This window comes from Antechinus flavipes, chromosome 1 (assembly GCF_016432865.1).
Source record: "Antechinus flavipes isolate AdamAnt ecotype Samford, QLD, Australia chromosome 1, AdamAnt_v2, whole genome shotgun sequence".
Classification (NCBI taxonomy): domain Eukaryota; kingdom Metazoa; phylum Chordata; class Mammalia; order Dasyuromorphia; family Dasyuridae; genus Antechinus; species Antechinus flavipes.
The window spans coordinates 31,669,866-31,682,887 of record NC_067398.1 but is presented as its reverse complement, the minus strand read 5'-3'; the positions used below and the strand labels follow the sequence as shown (position 1 = coordinate 31,682,887).

The 13,022-nt window shown below is 35.8% G+C and overlaps 1 protein-coding gene across 7 annotated transcripts in view; it reads left to right on the top strand.

The window, feature by feature from the left end:
- The window catches only part of FOXP1 (forkhead box P1), a 664,237-nt gene that overhangs the window by 540,835 nt on the left and 110,380 nt on the right, over positions 1-13,022 (top strand). Inside the window, exon 1 of one of the 7 annotated variants that reach the window (XM_051980792.1) lies at positions 4,748-5,152. The exons of the other annotated variants lie outside the window; for them this stretch is intronic. The gene's annotated coding sequence lies outside the window, so the exon portion shown is untranslated. Of the gene's footprint in view, positions 1-4,747; positions 5,153-13,022 lie in introns of those variants that run through there. 7 annotated transcript variants of the gene reach the window in all.

Sequence of the window (13,022 nt, the reverse complement as noted above, 5' to 3'; positions counted from 1 at the left end):
CCTTGCTTTCCATGTAGTCTATTTCCCCTCCAGACTGGACCATTCAATCTCTGAATAGTTTTTTTTTTTTTTAACCTCAATATCTTTATGCATGTTTCTTCTACCTAGCATGACCTTGCACCTCCTCTCAATCCCATTCCTTTACTGTTGACACTTTAAAAAAAAAAAAAAAAAAAAAAAAAAAAAAGCTTTATTTCATTCTCCCAGTAGACAAAGATCTATTTCCCAGAAGCTTTAAACAACCTTATCATCTATCTATCTATCTATCTATCTATCTATCTATCTATCTATCTATCTATCCATCCATTCATTCATTCATTTATTTATTTTGGTATGCTTTATATAGAGAGATAATAGAAGATAGAGCATTATGTTCCAGAAATACTGCTAAGCCTTGGAGAGACAATAAAAGTGTTCTAGAGCATTCTTGTCCTCAAAGACCTTATATTCTGAAATTTATAATTACTTTGAATTACAGGTATCTTAAATAACAGAGGCATGCTGGTAAATGTTTAACAGTGGGTTTTCAAAAATGTACACAAGACACTCCAACACTTTTTAAAAGTCTACACAACCCCCCCCCCAAAAAAAAAAATATAAAATAAAATAAAATAAAATACTGATTTGTAGTATTTGCCAGTTTCTAGAGCTCACACTGAAAGTTTAACAATCAGCTGTGTGGGTGTGAGTTGGTCTCAGCACTCATTTGACTTATAAATTATGTACATACTAAGAGGTAGAAACTTCTTGAGTGAAGAGATTTTTGTTTTTTCCATAAAACACACGCACTCCAGTGGTCCACCTTGACTAGACATTGAATAAGCGTGTTGATTGAAAATCTTAGGTATTGCATAGGCTTATTTAGTCCTGTTTATTGTCTTCCTATCTTATATATTTCAAGCTCAAATCCTTTTCTATGTTTTGGGAGCCATCACAGTATAGGTAGACTTGCTTTGCAATCCTGGTCAAGTCAGTTAACTAGAGGAAGACCCTTTTTTTTTTTTTTTTTTCAATTATCAAAATGTATGTGAAGATACTTTTCAGCAGGCACCTTTGCAAAACTTTGTGTTCCAAATTTTTCTTCATCCCTATTTTTAAATATCATAGTAATCAATCTAATATATATTAAATACATACAAATGTCCTATACATATTTATCATACTGCACAAGAAAAATCAGATCAAAAAGGAAACACATGAGAAAGAAAACAAAAAGCAAGCAAATAACGACAAAAAAGTGAAAATACTATATTGTGATCCACATTCATTCCCAACAGTCCTCTCTCTAGATGCAGATGGCTCTCTCCATCACAGATCTATTGGAATTGGCCTGAATTAACCTATTGTTAAAAAGAATCAAGCCAATCTCAATTGATCATCACTTAATCTTGTTGCTGTGTACATTGTTCTCTTGGTTCTACTTACTTCACTTAGCATCATTTGATTTAAGTCTCTCCAGGCCTCTGAAATCATGGCTGACCATTTCTTATAGAACAATAATATTCCATAACATTTATATACCATAAATCATTCAGCTATTCTCCAGTTGATGGCATCCATTCAATTTCCAATTCCTTTGCCACTACAGAAAGGGCTGCTACAAACATTTTTACACAGGTGGGTCCTTTTCCCTTTTTAATGATCTCTTTGGGATACAAGCCCAGTAGAGAAGCTGCTGAATCAAAAGGTACACACAGTTTGCCATATTGCTCTCCAGAATAGTTGGGTCAGTTCACAATTCTACCAACAAGTTTTCCCACATCCCCTCCAACATTTATCATTATCTTTTCCTGTCATCTTAACTAATCTGAGAGGTTTGTAGTGGTACCTCAGAGGGGAGATGCACTTTTTTTAAAATTGTAAAATGGAACCAATAACATGTATTGTATCTCCCTCGCAAGGCATTGTTGTGATACTTACACGAGAGAACATTTCAAAGCAATTTGTAAATCTTCAAATGCTAAATACATGTTATCTGTTATACATCTTATACTTATTTTGTTCAAAGCAGGCTGTCTAGCACAACACTGGGTAACACGGATGACACTCAAATATTCTGTCATATTCTGCCATAAATTTAAAATGGAAAGGGATCTTGGAAGTACATTCCTCTGGGTTTTAAAATTAAGAAACTGAGATACAGAAAGAGGAAGTGACTATCTGGGTCACACTGAGAGATGTGAGATTTGGGATCCAAAATCAGGGCCCAGTTCAGCCTTCTTTCCTTACACTACTAGGTTTATTGTAGGAATGTTGCCTCCACGGAAGTCAGACTCCAAAGTCTTATTTGAAGTGACCCAGCATTCCTAAAGGCTATGTCAGGGCAGCACAAGTTTGGACACATTGTGCCAAGCTGCAAGAGCTATGAAGCTGATCCTAACATAGCAGTATGAAATCTATTGTCCGAGTCCCAGTCCATCACCATTCTGGCCACCAGATGATTGGTTAATTGATCAATTCATTCATTTTTTGGCTGCAGTAATTCATAGAGTGCCACAGAGTGAGATGAGAAAGCATTGTAATCTGTCTCGGAGGAGGGCATACCTGCGCCGATGAAATCAGGAATCTTTTAAAGTATTTGTATATAAGCAGGAACGATGAGTTTTGGTGTGTGCAGTAAACTGCCCAAGTATAGGAAAAGGAAAAGGTTATAGGCTGACTTCAACTAGGTGTGGCTACATTGCATTGTAGTCTTAATTTATTGCTGGGACTTTTTTTGTCTGTATGAACACAGGGAGGATCAGCCAGTAAAGAAAGCTGAAATGTCTCCAGTGCATTTAAAACAAAAACAAATAAGCAAACAAAAACTGATTAAATCATTAGTTTGGGAAGTGTCTCATGAAGATAATGCCTTATGAAAACTTAGAAGTGCAAATTAAATTTGTGGAAAGCTATAAGAAAATCAGAGCATTTAGTTCAGCTTTCATGCATTCCTTATTCTGTTGTAGTCTATGTATCTTGGTGACAATATAGACTAAAAGCATATTTCTGAAGCAACCAGATCTGTGCAGAATACATAGCTCATGCAGCTTGGGAAAGGAGGGATAGGTAATGAACAATGTCCTGGGACAAGTTCTTTGAAATTTGTTCAAAATCTCTTCTATCTGTTAAATAAAATTTATCGTGAATTTAAGCCAGTTATGTCATTCTTATTTCTATGAAATAAGCAAGAAATTTTCTTTTTCTGTGACTCAGTTTCTTCAACTACAAAAATAACAGGCTGGGATAAGTGGCCTGGATGTATGGTCCTCTGAACAAATGCACTTTGGGGCCTCTTCCCTCCTAGATCCTGTTTTAAGTGTTTTCTTTTTTCAAAAAAGGCTTCTTATTGTGGTTTGAGTGCTGTCACAGTTATACTAGATCTTGGAGAAACTTAAAAGTCTATATCTTTATTTTAAATAGGGTTCGCTGTCTCTTTAAGAGACAATGATTCATGTTACATCCTGGCAGATTTAAAGTGTCCTTCCCTTAATAATCCCCCCCCCCCCCCATGCCCTCAATCCTTTATTAAATATTCATGAGAGGGTGGGGTCATATTTTTGTGACCTGAAAAAAATCCCATTAATAAATTTGTTATCTGACACAAAAACACTTTAGGGTGGAGAGCGGTCTGCATAGCCTCCCATTTAACATCTGATCATAAGTTGTCAGTAAATTGAGGCCTTTGTCTTCCTCACAGTGAGCTCTCCAGCAGCATCACTAACAGGGTATTGTCTCTTGTTCATGTTGACTCTATTGAAACTGAATTATTGCCTTGATTGGAAACGTTATCAATGTGATTTCTGGTTCTGAGGGACTTGCACTGAAAGATTGGCATGAATGAGCACTACATCTCCCATAGAAAAACCCAGACACTCAAAGCTGTTTGGAGTCTGCTTTCCTAGATGGTGCTGCCAAAGGTGGAAGAGAACCGCTTCTTCTTAATTAAAGAGAAATAGTGGTGGTTATTGTAGCTATTTTCCCTAGATCGATATTATTGTTGTGGTGGTTGTTGTTGGACAACAGAAACCTGATTGATTTCTTAATAAAGTCCAGGAAGTTCATCTATCTATCTATCTATCTACCTATCTATCTATTCCTTTGGGTTTTGTCAAAGTTCGAACTTAAGAAGCTTGCAGGTGATTGCTTCAGTTGTTTAATCACCGGCTTGAAAAATCATCTAGGGAAAAACAGAGGGTCTTTTTGTCGGTGGAGTTTTACTTTCTACTCAGCTTCATCCTTTTCCCCTCCCGCATTACATACATGCAAATATCAGCGAATTGGCAACGCTCCTCTTAGGCTCTTGGGAGTCTGGGTATTTTTTAAAGGTGCATTTAAAAAGAGTTTCTTTGTATATTTAGTAAATGTCTTCTAGCTTAGTTTCAAAAGGGAGACAGTAACGAGGGCAGGGGTTGGGGGAGAAGGGAGATAAGTTATTATTTATACAAACTCCTGTGTGGTGCTCTGAGCAGCCCTATTTTCACTAGAACACACATAGTTTGACAGGCGAACTCTTGGAGAAAAAAAAGGTTAAGGCTTGGTTAAATCATTGAATGTGAAGTGAAAGTTATTTTCAAAAGACTGTTTTCTAGGAAAATGTTTTCAGTGTTGCTTTTAGTCATTTCATTTCCTTCTGATTTCAAATGATTATTATGAGCTATTGTGTTTGGTGGAGACTTCCAGGGGCAGACAATCTTTTCCCCCAGCAGATTTCTTTTAAAGGTTATGATTCTAAACTATTTGTCCGTAAGTGTGATTTTTTTTTTTTTGGGGGGGGGGTGCTCTTAAAAGCTGTTTGATTAAAGGTAAGAGCATGTGCTGTTTGCCATGCTTTCCAGAGAGCAGCCCTAAGCAGAGGCAGGTCAAAGGGTTAACAGCAATTAACCGGAGTTGCTTCAGAGACAAAAGCGTTATTTCACCTGCCGTCAGTAAAAAAAGAGGAGGCCCATTGTGTAGGGGTGTTTGAACTGATTCTGTTTAGAGGCTGGTTGTGATTGGTGGAGCAGGGCGTGGCTGATTGGGTAGTTTTGCATCTTGTCAGCTCCGGAGCACCCTTGCGCGTGCAATCTGTCTGTAACCTGAGGAAGCTCCACACTGTACGTCCATACAGGCAGCCTTGGGAGAGCGTCATGGCCCAGCTCTCTGTTTGTGGCAGCTAAATGGAGTTTGGCAGGTTTGTCAATATGATTGATTTCGGGGATTTGGGTGTCTTCCTGGGGTACAGCGTGATCTCTTAATTTTGCATTTGTAAGAAAAAGGAGGCTCTGCATTTAAAAAAAAAAAAAAGTTGTGTGTTTTTTTTTTTTTTTTTTTTTAATCTCTGTTTACCAACTTGAGGAGTTGTGCGCTGTAACTGGAAACAGCTCAGGCAGAATTAGAAATAGGGGAGACACAGTTCCAACAGGCCCGGCTCTCCTGGGAAAGAAAAAGAAATTCATTTTCTCTCTCTCTTTCTCGTTCTCTCTCTCTCTCTCTCTCTCTCTCTCTCTCTCTCTCTCTCTCTCTCTCTCTCACTCTCACTCTCTTTCTCTCTCTCTCTCTCTCTCTCTCTCTCTCTCTCTCTCTCTCTCTCTCTTTCTCTCTCTCTCTGTAGGATTATTGAGAGTTTGAGGAAGTATCGTTTATGTTATGGGTGTTCGACTTTTTATTTTATTTTTTTAATTTGCTTTTGCTTCCTTACATTTATTGTTCTTTTTAGACTTAGTTTGTTTTCACCCAGCACAATTTTATTTAATGTTCGGCATTAGGAAACCCATTTGAGGAAAAGAGAAGTAGGATTTGTGTGCTACTTTTGTAGCATGTTAAAAATGTCGTGAGTAAACAGTGAATGTTACCAGTGGTATGGCTGTTTCTTTCATTCTGATAGTTTGTTTCCATATCTGTCTGGGCTATTTTTAACTTAGCTGTTCAAATTTGAGTAGTTCACACACAGACACACTCAAAAAAAGAAGGGGGGGGCATTCAGGCAGATAAATAAAATGCACTGTCAGACTTACATCTCAGGCACTCACATTGTTGCTGCTCTTCACTGGTCAATTTGCCACATGAAATTAAGTGACTAGGGATTGTTTTTGACATTGAATAGTCTTAGGAATTCCAGCGAAATACTCTGATCTAAACAGGATCTAAATGTAGCCAAACTCAAGTGTCAGACCTTCACTACAGGATTTCACTGGAAATGAGATTTTTTTCCCCCTCCTCTCCGTGTGGTGATGGGAGGGAGGGAACCCTTAGGAAGTGGGTGGTAAGTTTAGAGCTAAGAACATACATATAGGCTTCCTCTTTAAGATTAACTCTTTCAGTTTCTGCAGGTTTTTACTGAAATATACAACTGCCGAAATTACACTTCTAATAGTCTAAATGTTTTAGTCAAGTCTATTTAAAAATGCAAATCGGCTCATTTCCATAGATTCCAACATTTGAAAGTGACACATCTGAAGAAGAGAAGAAAAAAAAAAGAAACATTTAAGTCTGATAACAGGAAATGTGAATCATTCCATCAGTGACTAATAACTGTTTCTGGGAGGGGGAAAACACTGAGTTAGGTTTATTTTCATAATCAGTATTAAAGGAGCCAAAATGATTTAAAAGTTTAAAGCAAGCAAAATAGATATTACAATGGGCAATGTTTAAAAAGGGGAGAAAGATTTTCTAGGAGGTTAGGGTTAGGGACTTTGAGGCAGGAATAAAGGTAGTTTTATGTTGTTCAGTAGCAAAGCTAGCCCACTCTGTGTAAAAACACCATTACTTTAGGATTCTTGTGTGTACATATATGTGTGTGAAGAAAAGCAATCCACAGCTATATGGATTCTATTTTTCACTTTTTACCAAGAGAATTGAGAAAATACTGGGAAACACTATCATAATTGATATGTTTCATATCATTTAAAAAAGAATTTCAGCTACATTTTATATGATCTTTGTATCAGACTGGAAATCTTGAGTGAGCAGTGTGTAAAAATGAAAGCAAAATACTGACTACCTACACACAGATACTCTGGTTGACTTACCCTAGTATGTGATAGAGCTGAGCTGAAAACTGATTGGTCTGACACTTTATAATCAAAGTTGATTTATTGTTCATTAGTAGTGCATTAGCCCTTTCAGGCAAGACAGTTATTTGTGTAGTGGCCTGTCAAGCAAGAGACTTCTAGCACCTGTCATTTCTAAGCCATGAGATAAGCAACCAGATATTAAGATAATGCAAATAAAAATGCATTTGAACTAGGTACAGTGCCACAAGTCTATAGATATTTTTATTTTGAAAGAGCATAGGCCAATATTGATATGGAGGAAAAAAAAACTAGGTAATAAATGTTTGCATGATACATATGTGTGTGTGTGTGTGTGTGTGTGTGTGTGTGTGTTTGAGAGAAAGAGAGGAGCAAGGTCTATTCTTCTGTTTTCAACCCTAAGAAAATATCTCATCTACCGAAATTTCCTACTGCTTTGGCCCAAAAGTTGGTCATTTCTGTGGGTGATAGGTATAACTTGTCATTTGGAACTCATGCTCCATTGAAATGGAAGGGATCTGAAAGTACCTTTCACTTGAATTTTGTGTTTTAAGGAACAGGTCTTCAGATAAAACTTTTGGAGGTAATTGATAATAATAAAAAAAATATGACATTGCAGCAAAACTATGATTATGTCGAGTAATAATGTCAAGTGCATTTTCTGCCACTGACTTCCTTCTTAATTCTTCCAAATGGAATGATCTCGTGACATACCATAGAAAACAACCTAAGTGTCAAAAAGAAAACAAAATTAGTCAACTTTTGTCTGCCACCATAGAAATGAGGATTAACTTATGTTATTCCGGAGCATGGAATGGAGACAATCTGCATGAGGATATATAGTGTATTGTCTTCACTGAATTTTCATTTGACAGGGATTTTAGAGGCTGTGATCTTAATTAAATCTCAACTGACTCAAATAATGCATCTAAAGGCATGCAGTGTTGCGTAACCTTGCTGAGTTGGTAAACCATAAATCATCAGAAAGCTTATGATAGGAAGGGTTGGCTTGAATCATTTTTTTTTGTTTGTTTGTTTGTAGCTAAATGTTCCTTAAAAAACAAAATCCTCATTCTTACTGCCCTGTGGTCTTAAATTGTCAGAAGCAATTGCTTGAAAAAATAAGCTCTGTCATGCTTTTGACCAATATTATAACTTCAGCTAAACTCAATAGAAATACAAAAAGCAAGGGTATTAAAATCAAACTGAATTAACAGCATTGAATTTCCAGTTTGGTTTGAATTAATGCAGCTGAAGAGTTGATGGGGTTGTTTTTGCTACTGATTTAAAAAAAAAAAAAGAATCAGTGCTTGATAGCCAAATTTAATTGTAAGCCTGTATTGAAATCTAAATGAGATTAAAGTGGGTATGAGAGTAAGCTAGAGCAATTAATTGTATTCTACTAACTAGTTGTAATAATATCAGTAAAGGGAAGCTAACACTGTGAGTTGATGAGGACACCTTTTAATGTACAATTGATAAGAAATATTTTGTGATTCTGAGGGAATGTAAACAAATGAGAAGTGTAGCAACAGTTTGTAGACTAGGAAAAGATATTCTCTCTCTCTCTCTCTTTCTCTCTCTCTCTCTCTCTCTCTCTCTCTCTCTCTCTCTCTCTCTCTCTCTCTCTCTCTCTCTCTCTCGCGGACACTACAACTGGGGCCTAGAAGATAGGACTCTTTTTAATTGCTAAACAATCTTTTAAATTATGTGCTCCTTATGCCTTGTACTATTGCTAAAGAACGATAGGTGTCCCCGGGTGTTTATTGTTTAATGTGGTTAAGTATATGATTTTCAGTGTCTCAGCCTTGTTTTACTCTTCGGATGATTATGTGCCCTTGATTTGTCTCAAGGCAAAGGCAGCTCCAAATATCTCAAAGTTGAGAAAGCTCTGTGTGATAGCTTGATGCATGTATTCTTATAAGTTACATGTTTCGGATAGGAGTGACGTTTGTATATCATTGATGTGCTGTGGGCTTTATCTACACCTGCAAGGCTAGATTGTGGGAAAGGCCTGACAACATCGCAAAATTTGTTATTGTTTGGGGAAAGGCTTGGCTTATTTTTGAGCAGTTTGTTTGTTTTATTGATAGCAGAATTGCATTGCTAGAAATGTGTTTATCGAAAGTTCAGAGTTCAGTTAAAATTTGTAGTTCTTTATTTTGACAAATTATATTTTTACTGATTTATTTTTCTTTAGTTAAAAAAAGAAAACACATATAAACACATATAAACACACACACACATATCCACGCTCATAAAATTTATTTATTTGGAAAGCTGTCTCTGTGCAGATTTGTAAGGATGGAGGTGTCTGAGCAAAGTCAGACAGCCTTATTTTAGTCCCTTCTACTTTTTGAGATATGAACAGCCTTGTCTGTCATCTCCTTCAGACCTGCCTATTGTTTGGAGGTAAGAGAAATTAATGTTGGGGGAGAGAAAATACAGAATAGAATAATTATACATCTCTTTACCATTTGTCTTTAAATAACTAATTAATGAGGAACCCAGCAAAAATGTTATATTGTACTTTTTTAGAATACCTGGTATCATGTTTTAATTTTTAAGCTTTATCTTGCCTTTAAATCTGAAACATCATTGTTCAAATAACTGAGAACAAGGTAAACCAACAACATCAAAAAGGTCGGCTTCTGTGATTTCTCAAGGGCTTGTTATTTTGTACTTTCCAATTCTATTTGATGTCTTGACAAAACAAGATGACACAAGGGAGAATACATTAAATTTTGATTTTCATCTAACCTGTTACAGTCGTGGCGGCTTAATTTCTTTTACTTTTTACTGAAGACGGCTTATTCACAATTACTCTAATTGCCACACCACTTTATGAGAAGGCTTCTTTACGGACTCCCCATTTGCCTTGATTTTGCCAAGCATTTTTGAACGTGTTTTGACCTTTAACACAGAAAGAGCTTGCTGGTTGGAGTATGTCTTCATTAGAAATAAATCATTGAATGGCAAGATTGTCAAAGAAGCAACTGATATTTTCTCATTAGGATATAATTTGCACCCTTGTGCTTAGCTGTGATGTATATGTGAGGATTCTGGAAATAGGTGTGAGAAGCTGGACCATTTCAAGACTTTTCCATTGCTACTCTAAATCAGGTGTTAGCACCTAAGTATCGCCTAAGTCTTATTTTCATACTTGGACCATTCTCATTTTGATCTGCTTGGGTATTTTCTTGGAACTCCATTGTTTCAAGATGATCAATAATCTTTTAAAAAGTTATTTTCATTTAATTTGTTCAGGATCTTTTCTAGATTTGCCATAACATTGAGTGGATAGCCAGATATTTTCTCCATTGGTATAAAAAGAGACATTGAAATAAGGATTTTTTTCCCCCTTTTTAAAACTGTTGATGTAAAACACTGTGCTCAAAATTGATCTTGCCTTATATTTCTTATCTGTTTTAACAATATAATATGTGTAAAATGCTCCTACTGCATTCAGCTGCTGCTTTTTGTGATTGATGTGATTTAAGCATCACTAGTAAGTGATGTTTAAATATCTTAGAACTTGGGTAGTTTCTTGTCTGTCTGTCTCTAACTCTGACTCTCTCTATCTCTCTTCTGTTCTGTTCTCTTCTCTTCTCTTCATTTTCCTTTCTCTTCCTTTTTCATCTCTTCATGATTTAAAGATCTGTAGTTATGGTATTTGAAGAACCCTGTTGGAATGGTTTGCCCTCATTGGAGGAGATATTCCTAACACTTATTTTGCCATTGTAAATGTCATAGCTTGTTTGAATCATGCACATTAGCTTGTTTTCCATTCCACCCACATGAGAAAGGAGGTTAAGGAAAGGAAGATGAAATATTAGTCTTTGCTTTGGGGGGGAAAAAATCATAGAAGTTACAAACTTGAGGACAGGTGTATTTGTTAGATGATGAGGTTCATGGTATATATCTTTGTTTCCTCTGTTTAACAAATATGAAGGTTTTAATTTATGCAAGCCATACATTTATGCAAATTGAACAGATATTTATTATACTTAAAACAATTATCCTGGTATTAGTTTGGGGGAGGGGGAGAAGCTTATTATGCAGGATAAGTGTTAGATAAGATCAAATGAAGTTCCACTAATTTGTCTGCCATAAACAAATATGGATTTATGCCAGTTTTTACTAAAAGACAATAGAAAAGGTTAAAAAGCTGTTTTAGTAAAGCCTGTTTACTAGGGTAGCCAGCCTGAATATTGTCACCCAGATATAGATGGCCTCTCCTCATAGAATATGATCCATGAAATGTTAAAAAATAAAACAAAATGCTAATTGCATTTTAAAGAGTTATCCCTCCCCAATTTTAATAGGGCTTTGTATTGTTACTGAAAGAACAGTTATGCTAATGACTGACTACTTAGATGATGTTGCATTAATATAATAACCATTACCTGACTTAATGCATTGTACAGTATTGTGGCAAAATAGCTAAGTCTAAAAGACTGATACAAAAAGTGAAATTCCATAATGAAACAGAATTATGGTTTCTACATGAATAGCATGCTTTTTTGTTTTAAAGACTGAAATATTATGTCAAGCATGTATTTTATTGTTGCATGCAGGGACTTTGCATTCTACTTTTTCAATTCCATAGGGAACAGTAAGAGACTGGGGCATTGTGTTTTTCAGCTTTTCTGTTTGCCAATATATCAGTTGTATCCATTTACTGATGAATCATGAAAACTCTTTTCCATTGTCTTGATAAGGTTTTTCTGCCCCCTGTACCATGTTGTACACAAGCTATTCTTAATGTAATCAGTTGAAATCTGACTTGTGTTCATTTTTCCTCCTCCATGTTTTGTCTTTTTTCATTTTAAAAAGCCAACTGAGCCTACTGCCCTCTTATGATTTAATTTATACTTGGTAATTTTGGTTTGGGGTGGTACAATTCCAGAAAGAAAGACAAGAAAAAGATCTGGAACCAGGTGATACCACCTAACTTGGCCAATTACAAGCTATCTGATCACAAGTTGAAATAAATCTATAGTAAAAAATTTTTATTGAAAATAAACTCTTTGAAATTTTCCCAAATTACAATGGCAGATTAGTGTAATGAGAATAGGATGTATATTTTAGATGGCATCATGAGGGTACTTTTCAGAGTTACAGGGAAGGAGAAAATACAGGTCTCAGTTTGCTTATGATGTGTACTCTTGTGCTTGTGTTTACACACAGGGGTACTCACTGCTGGAGGTTGTTTTGGTTTACATTTAGAAAGAAGATGGAATGATGATCATTTAATTTTCAGTGTTTAGCTGTTAAATCTTTTCCCTCTCCTTTCTTGTTTTCTCACTTATGTCCTAAGCTTCCCCCTTTTGCCCCTCCCATCACTCATTTATCCCCCCCCACCAAGGGATGGGAAAAGACATGTTATTATTAGTTCAAGCCCCAAATATTATGAGATTATTCATATATATATCATATATATATGTACATATATATATATAATATCAGGTAGAATTTACACAGAAGTTTAGGCTATTTAACAGCAATAGTTTGTATTAAAGACATTTTTTTGCAGTTGATGGTATTAAGATGACAGCAGGTCTCTACTAGTAGAGTTCCGATAGCCAAAGCACAGCTGTATTTTTACCCTCTCCGCCAGGTTTGGGTGCACCTGGGTAACTGCCACACCCCATTGGGATCAGTCAACAATGTATCATAAAGTGTATTTTTGAATTCATGATTTTCTTCTGAAAATTGAGCTAAAACGTGTTCCCTTTTTTAAAAAAAATCAGTTTTGTAAGCTAGCATTCTTTAAATGTCTGCCAGAAGTTTAATTTGAATTTGTGATCCCTGAAGGCAGCTAGACAGAATTATTCTAGTTCTTCATAAACTGCCTTCTATGATTCATTGTTCACTCATAAAACATACTCATTTCTATATATACTCAAATAGTTAAGGCAGTTGCAGTATTGGGGTTATAATTTTTTTTGCATTATATTTAAATTGTCATTTGAGAGAGAAATCAAGAATTAGCTGGAACTACTAGTTAAAGTATGAGCTCTCTAACAC